We start from the raw sequence: 8,254 nt of genomic DNA on the forward strand, positions 1-8,254 counted from the left end.
CATCAAGTCCAATTCCTGGCTTCACACAGGAGCACGTCAAAATCAGACCCTATGTCTGAGAGTGTTGTCCAAATACTTCTTGAACTCCAGCAGGCTCAGTGCTGTGATCACCGCCCTGGGAAACCTGTTCCAGTGCCCAACCATCCCCTCAGTGAAGAACCTTTTCCTGATATCCAACCTGAACCTCTTCATGCCATTTCCTTGGCAATCTTCTTTCACATCTGCTTCCCTTTGCGTTCTACTCTGTCAGACCACTTTCAAGTATGCAGAGTGGTCTTAAAACACTGTGTATCAATTTTGGTACAGGATTAATGGCTTCAACCATCAACAGCTCAATATCAACATGAATTCACTGCAATCCACGTATATAAATCCACTGCATAAATCACACCACCCTAGCTTCATGTGGACTAAGAGTCCAGCATTCAGCAAAAGCCCTGGAGTTTCTTCATATGGTGCCATCTCTCCCTGCCTCACACACACGTTCCCACAGAGGAATAAGAGGGCTCATAGGCAAAATTAAGCTTCCAGCAAATTGTGCTGAGTCAGACCAAGAGCATATAACTCTTTTATTGTACACAGAATGCACAACAGCTGCAGGGAGGCTGATCTGGGATACCTGGAAAATGAGAAACTAAATATGACACTATTTCAGAAGCACAGACACTTTCAGATTCAGATCACCTCCTGTTTTTCTTTCTATCCATGTGGTTATGGAAAAGACCATTTGTCTATTTCCATGAATTCTACTAGGTAGTGCAAGGCAAAGAAAGCAACAGCAAAGGCATGTAGTTCTTATCCTTTTACGAGATGATAAAAGCAACTGAGAAGTTGTTCCAGCATGAGTCAATCTAGTATAATACGTCACAGACAGGTGTCTGAAATATGCAGCACTGTATCTAAAATGCATGATAATATAAAATATAAAAGGATATTACAAAATTGTACAGTTTAGATGACAGATAAAATATATGATTTGACACACCATATATTTTCATCCTTCCTCTCTAGGAAAATTGTAATCTGAATGTATTACTTGTAGAAGGGAGTTGAACTATTCTGCTGTAGAGTCACACAGTCTAGAGACAACAAGGAGAAGGGAGAGGAGAGAAGAAGAAGAAAAGAAAGGAAGGGAAGATTTTGAGCTCACAAGTAAGAAAGTAGCAAAATGAGTTGCTTCCTTTTTTTCACTCCCACTAATGAGATGTATATCTGGCCCATGTATCTTCCTAACTGCTTATCAGATCCTTTGCAAACTGTTGGTGCAACACGGGAGAGCATCTATTAAGTGCACAGGTAAGCGCAGACTCTGCTTACATGGGCTTACAGAATGCAGAGAAGTTCAGGCTCTGGGGGATGAAGAAGCAAGGAGGAGAGGAAGCTGACTCGACTCTGAACTCCATTTCCTTCTTGATCTTTCATCTGACTAATAAGTTAGACAAATAAACTATTTGTGGTTTATTATTTAGACCCTAAGATTGAAAGTACTTGGGAAGCCACATCAGGAATACAGGTTGGAGAACACAAAAAGGACTGGGAATCAAAAATCTGTGTTTGACAGAAGAGCCACATGAGTGCATTCTCCAATAAAGAAACCTTGTTGATACTCAAAGGTCCTTTAACAGAGTGAGTCTTCAATAACATGGCCAGATGCACCTACACAAAGTCACTTAAAGGGATCCTGTTCTGTACTACTAGTACCCAAGCTTTGAAGAGGAGTTTACATAGAGTTAAAGAATTAAACACTAGAAACACAGACAGTAAGAGACTGCAGTGTATGTTCTTCTTAAACATTTTTAGCTCCACTTCCATCCCACACTGAAGTGACAAGCCTCTGAAAATAGTGGCAGGGTCCTGTGACACATTTAAGTCACCTGAAGTCTCAGAGGGGTATCAGACATGACAGCACAGTACCTCTGGGAAGCCAAAACCATCACTTCAAACAGTTTTCTGTTCTCTTAAAGCGTGATTGCAAAAATAAAATAAATGTGGTAACATTTCCAAAAACCTTTGCAAGACAAAAACATAAGGCTTATCTGAAAACTCATGGAGTGTCATAGCAAGTCCCTAAGACACAGTCCACCTTGAAGGACAGCATATAGTTTCCTCCTCCAAGAAAAAAACTTGGTAAAAGAATGGTTCCAAAGAACTACTTACTCTCTGTTTACTAGTGGTTACATTGGTACATCCTCATTATACCGGCTTAACAGATGTCTTTAAGCATCACAGACTCATCATCAAGCACATACTCAAAACATAATGCCTGCATTTACTTTTCTTAAAGGCTGACCATGCCCATGGGTGCATGATTATTGGTTATATATGATTATATGCATGATTATAGGATTAGGTAATGAACTATTAAGATCATCACCTTCCTTCAGAGACAAAAGCAACATATTCATGCTGGCAACCAACATGGTGCTGTGAAGATGCATCACCAATCTAAAGAGCATGGGTGATAAATGCCGGGTGGAGACAGAATCTACTCAGCAGGGACCCATCCCAGCTGATGGATGAAGGGATGGAGAGAGGGAGTACCTGGATTTAATAATCTCTGGAGGTACCTCTATCTCATTTTGACTCTTGAAGGAGTTTGGGGGCAAGAAAACTCCCAAAGGATGTGCTTATAAGTGCTTATAGTTAGGTGAAATGAATTTTTGCTGTACTTTTCTGTTTCAGAAAGGGCATCTTTGTTAAAATGTCTTTGCCTAATGGCATAAATGTTACCATGGAAATAAAGTGCTATTTATTAACACTCATTAAGCACCTGTCTTCCCTTTTTCTTTCGTGGGTGAATGGGCAGAACAGTGTCTCATCAAACAGTTTTCAAAGGCTTGGGAGCAGGGAAGATTGATTTAACTCAAAATAAAGCTCTCTTTGGGAGGCTGAGGTGTCAGTGGGACCTCAGTTCATCCATCTCCCTCGTGCAGCCAGTCCCCATCTAAGGAAACCCCTACCCAAGTGGCCATAGCCCCCACAACCCTAACCCATTCAGTTAGCAGAACTGACTCCTAGCACTGTTTCAGTCACTGTAAACCTTCCTTTGTTATCTCCTTTTCCTACTGCATACTGGAATAACACTGGTGTGAGTAAGTTTTCTAAGGTGCTGACATGCAACTTTGCCCCTCTGTGGTTTTCTTCTCCCTTTATACTGAGGAGATATTTATATCTTAATAATCTGGATGTCATAATAGAATTCAACATTTAGGAGATGTTTCATCTCCTTGTGAGGGGTGTATAAGTGCTTGCATACCAAATGAAGAATTGCTGGCAGGCCTGTGAGAGAAAATGACCAGCAGAGCCTAAAAATGCAGTCGAGACAGGGCAATAGATGCAGTAGAAGTGACCCACAGTAGGCAAGGTCAGAAGCAGCAAAGGCAGAAAAGGTGAAGGGTGCATAGAAAGGGGAGAAAGAATAATGTCTCTTCTAAACACTTCCCAGTCATGTTGCAGAAGAAGATTAGTTCCTAATGAGGGGGTCAGGGAAGACATTTGAGTGTGGCCATTCAAGGAAATTTATCCGTTTATCTACTTGATTGCCTCCATAGTTACAGGGTGAATCTTTATGGGCCGTTGTTTCCCAAGCATATATAACTCATTCCTATCCTCACACTTATGTAAACTGAACAGTGCGAGAAGATGACCTAAATCCCTGATTAATTTCCCGGTTAAACATTAGGTATGAAAACTCAGGCACCAAACGCAGGCAGTCATGCCCAAAATGCAGGACTCCTATGCGCCAACGAGATCGCCTTTCCTCTCTTTAAAAATCCCCTCTTAAAACATGTTTTTATAATAGCCTCCAAAAAAGATGGAGGCTGAGGGAGACCAAAGAAAGCAGCATATCTTCTTGTGAGATTAGCAGATGAGGGGCTCTCAAGCACAAACACCATGAGCCCTTGGCAGAGGGCAGGGAAAGCAACTGCCCTCTACAAGGTGAGTGTCAGCACGGGCTCACACCGCTGCTGGAAGAGAGCACGGACTATGCTCTGAGATCCCCCTGTGCCCTGCCAGTTTGTTTCTGGGAGCAAGGCTGGCGAGAACAGGTAGCACTATCCTCTGCTGAGCCAACAGCATGCAGCCAAACACCAGCCCTTGCAGCTCAACATGCAAGGACATCCACAGTGGGTGGTTTCAGCATGGGCTGATAAATGCCATTACTGAGCCCATGTTTTCATCAGGATCTGTCACACCCACAAGCACAACCTGCTTCCACTATTAGTGTCTTTTTGTATCTGTTGTTGTTGTTGTTATTATTATTATTAATTTCCATGGGTCTTTCTTTACCCATAAAAGGTAGAGACGATTCCCACGTGCTTCAAGCCACACTATGTTATCACATGTAGGCCATACACACACAACCCTTACCTATTAACACCCAGTTTACCATGGCTTTTCTCATCCCAGCTCCACAAGAAACTCCAACACTTGCCCTTCTTATTCAACTCCACCTCCAACCTGACCTCTTTTTCTGTCTCCACACCCCCTTACATGACACACCCCTATTTTATTCTACCAGTGTGCTTTTATAATCATATCCACCTCTGCTGTATTCTCAAGTGTCCCATGTGCATCAACTTCCTTTAGCCCAAATAATTGTTCATGGTTCCCTTTTCGTCTTTGCACTTATGTGAATTGCTTGGGGGATGAGGGTGAGGTAGGAGAAGCCAAGAAGCTCAGGAAGAAAATGGTGTGGCAGACAGTTCTGCCCAAGACCACATGTTTTGCTGTGCCTTGAAAGCATGTGGCTGTCTGTGAGGAGTACTGTCAGGTGTAGGTGGCCTGCCTAGCAGGATATCCAGCCTTCTGCCAGGCACAGAGGTGTGGGCAGAGCCAGCCTTGCTACGCAACTGTGCTCTGTCTGACATTCTGCAGGTGATGGAAGGTCACTGAAGTGCAACTTGCTCCTGAGCATCCTTGGCCAGCCTGGCTTGTGCTGCCTGGGGAAGATCCGCAGAGGGTATGATTCAAACAGCCCTTTGCGTTTTCTTGCAAAGTGCACTTTCATAGACACCAGTAATGACCTGGAAATGCCAGCAACAAGTGGTTAAGCCACAGGTTTCCCAGCGGAGAAGGGAAAGAGAAGGGAAAAAAAAAAAAAAAAAAAAAAAAAAGAAAAAAGAAAAAAAAAAAGCCTTTCTCTCCATGTCTTTCATTACAGCTATTCAGCACAGCTATTGTTCGCGTGGGCCAGGACAAACATGTTTGCTAAGCAGAGCAAGAGGAAAACACAGAAATATCCATAAAGCACACACAGCAGGCAACTGACTGGCTGGAGGAATATGAAGGAGATGGGTATTTGCGGACAATGCAAAAGTTATTGTGACAGCTGCAGACTGCAAGCCTTCTGTGGTAAACTCAGGGCCCAACAGAGAGCTTAGGAAAAGGAAAGGAGAGGAAAGGAAAGCCTTAGGAGAACTCTGCCAGGCCCAAAATAATCCTCTCCTGAAATGTGCAGTAAAAATACCGTGGTGCAGCAGAAATGGCCATAACAACACAAGGACTTTGTGGAGATCAGCAAGGAGATACAGGTAATTCTACTTGTGCACTCTGAGAGTCAAACACCAGTGGTAGCACAGCAACCTTTCCTTGTCCACCCTTCTTAATGTCATGGCTAAACTTGTTTAGGGAGGGGATTTTCCCAGACTGTATGTACTCAGGGCAACTAGCAGAGAATTTGTAATGGGGACATCTCCTCTGGGTCTCAGTTGGCCCCAGCAGACACAAGGGTCTGCAATGTAGTCATGTAGTGTTCTCTCAGCTCAGAAAACAGCAAGTCATTTCTGGTGTCGTGAGTACAAGCATCAATTTCTGCTGACTTACAGCACCCACAGATGTGCTGCCTTAGCTGGTCACAGTGACAGCTGGCAGTAGCTCAACAGAGCACTGCACATCCCAGGGGAGCAGGATAGTTGCAGGGAGATCTGTGTGTTACCTTATTTATTTATTTTTCCCAGCTGTTAATTCTACAAAGTTTGTGGGGCTTCTGACTGCTTTTGACAGCTTTGCCAGCAAGGAATCCCAAGGTTTCACACAGATTGCACCTCAGACAGCATACAATAGTCCCCCATCCCTGCTACTAGATACACTGAGTTAGCAGTTACCATGTCTTATTAGTGGTAAAGTCATACTCAGAGTAGATGCACTGAGTTTTAATACATCTCAGAAAAGAGTCCCACTTCACCATAGCAGTTTCACATCCTTGTGAGTGCACAGAAAACTCATCTATGACAATCTCTTTTCCACCTGATGGCTTTATTGAGGTACTGCCACAATTGACCTCCCATCAACATCTTCAGCTGTGAGTAGACAACCCATGGATTGCCACAAATGCTGGGTTAGAAGCGATTCTATCACAGACAGCCACCTGTAAGAGCCTGCTGCTGACTGGAAATGAAGCAAAAGCACGTTCCCCCCAGGAGCACCAGTCAGCAACCATGCATAAAATCAGCCGCATCACCACAGTGCCTACAGTGGAGTGTTCAGTTAGTCAGTGGCACATTCTGCATAATAATTAATACCTACACTATCAACTTAGTCTTGGGAGCTAACAGGCAGCAAAGACTCATCCGGATGACAAAGACATCAAACCACGAGAGGAAGATGATTGCCCCTGCCCAGTTCTTGTTTCAATGTGCACCTCTTATTGCTCTCACCACTCAGCTTCTGAAGGGCTCTCAGGCTCCAAAATGAAATGATAACACAAGTGCACGGCTGCAGTTCAGAGGAAGCTGGCACTCACTGCAGACCGTTAGGCTGGCCCTAATGAGCAGGGAAGCAGATGCAGACCTGCATCTTCTCTGCCCTGGCACACTCATGCTGAGTGTCCTGGGCAGCCTGTGGCTCCAGAGGGGAGGAGGGAAACACTGCAGTGTATTGGAAACCTTTGGAAAAGCAGTAGTTGTTTGCTGGGAGCACCCTGCCTCATGATACTCATTGAGGGACAGGCATAGTATGGTGCAGGTAACAAAACTCAACCCAGCCCCAGTGCCTACAGCTTTGTGTTCAGAGGCTGCTTCCCTCTGGCCTTGACTCCCTTTACCTCTGAGTGCTGTTAGTACCTCTCTGAGAAGTCAGTGAGAGAGCAGCCTTGCAATTTCTCTTAACTTCCCCTTCTCATTGCAAATCCCATGTGAGAATTTCCCTTTTGTTCTGTTCTACGACATCTTTGTTGTTCTCTCTCTTCATATACATTTTTTTTCCCTTTAATTGTGCCAGTACTTTGAGGGAGGAGGACCTGGGCAAAAGGGGAGAACATTCTGTAAGGTGAAGTTGTGTTAGGTCACAGTGTTGTAGCTTACAGTTCTCTGCAAGGATCGTGTCATGATCCATGTTAGTTGGAGAAGAAGAGTGGGAGAGGATCTGGAAGTGCTTTTCCTCTTTTCTGATTTATTTTCAGTTTCTTAGGAAGATATGTCATTCTGTAACTAAAGAAAGATGTAATTAACTATCTGTAAAAGATCTGAATGCCCTTCCTTGCTTTCTTTAGGTTTCTTCTGCAGATGTTGTAGCTGTTTGTGGGCTTTGGACTGGAAACAGTAATGCATATATGCCAGCCTTCCTATTTTTCCAGTGTATAACTAGTAGTTATACAGTCCAATCAGGGAGATCAGAGCTGGGACTGTCACACAAAATAAATACACATATCTGCTGCAGACACTGTTCTTCAGATTTAAGGTCCCATACAAGTGCCGCTAATTACTTTAAAGTAAACATTTTAAACCAAATCTTGTGGTTAAGGATCTGAGAGGAAAGAAAAAAGTCCAAGGTACAAGAAGTACATGGGAAGAAATCAAATTGTAAAATTAAGACTCCATGTGCTAAGCTCAAGTTTCTGAGAAGATCATTCCTCAGTAAAGCTAGCTGAATAATTGGTAGTAAAAAGTGCCTGATGGTCTTCTCTCTGTGCTAGTATAGACAGCCACTAGCAGATTGTGATCACTTCAGATGACTTTATTATTCAAAATTATTTGATGACATTTTTGCAAGACAACTTTTATCGGCAGCTTGCTATTCACAAGAGAGCCATGCTTAGTGGTACTCACCATGATTAGTGGTAGTGTTTCTATTCCCCAGTTGCAGAAGCATAAGTCTTAGTTATCTAATACAAATACTTCCAGAATGTGAATTTAAAAGTGACTTTCCCTGGGTGCAAGAGCACAGAAGCTTCAAACTGGTTTTCTGTAAGTGAATATACAATTAAAAGTACCTTGCTACTGTTTGCTGACAATGGTTCTGAAAGGGCTGTGTT

This window comes from Aythya ferina (genome assembly GCF_964211825.1).
Source record: "Aythya ferina genome assembly, chromosome: 3".
In the NCBI taxonomy this organism is placed as follows: Eukaryota; Metazoa; Chordata; class Aves; order Anseriformes; family Anatidae; genus Aythya; species Aythya ferina.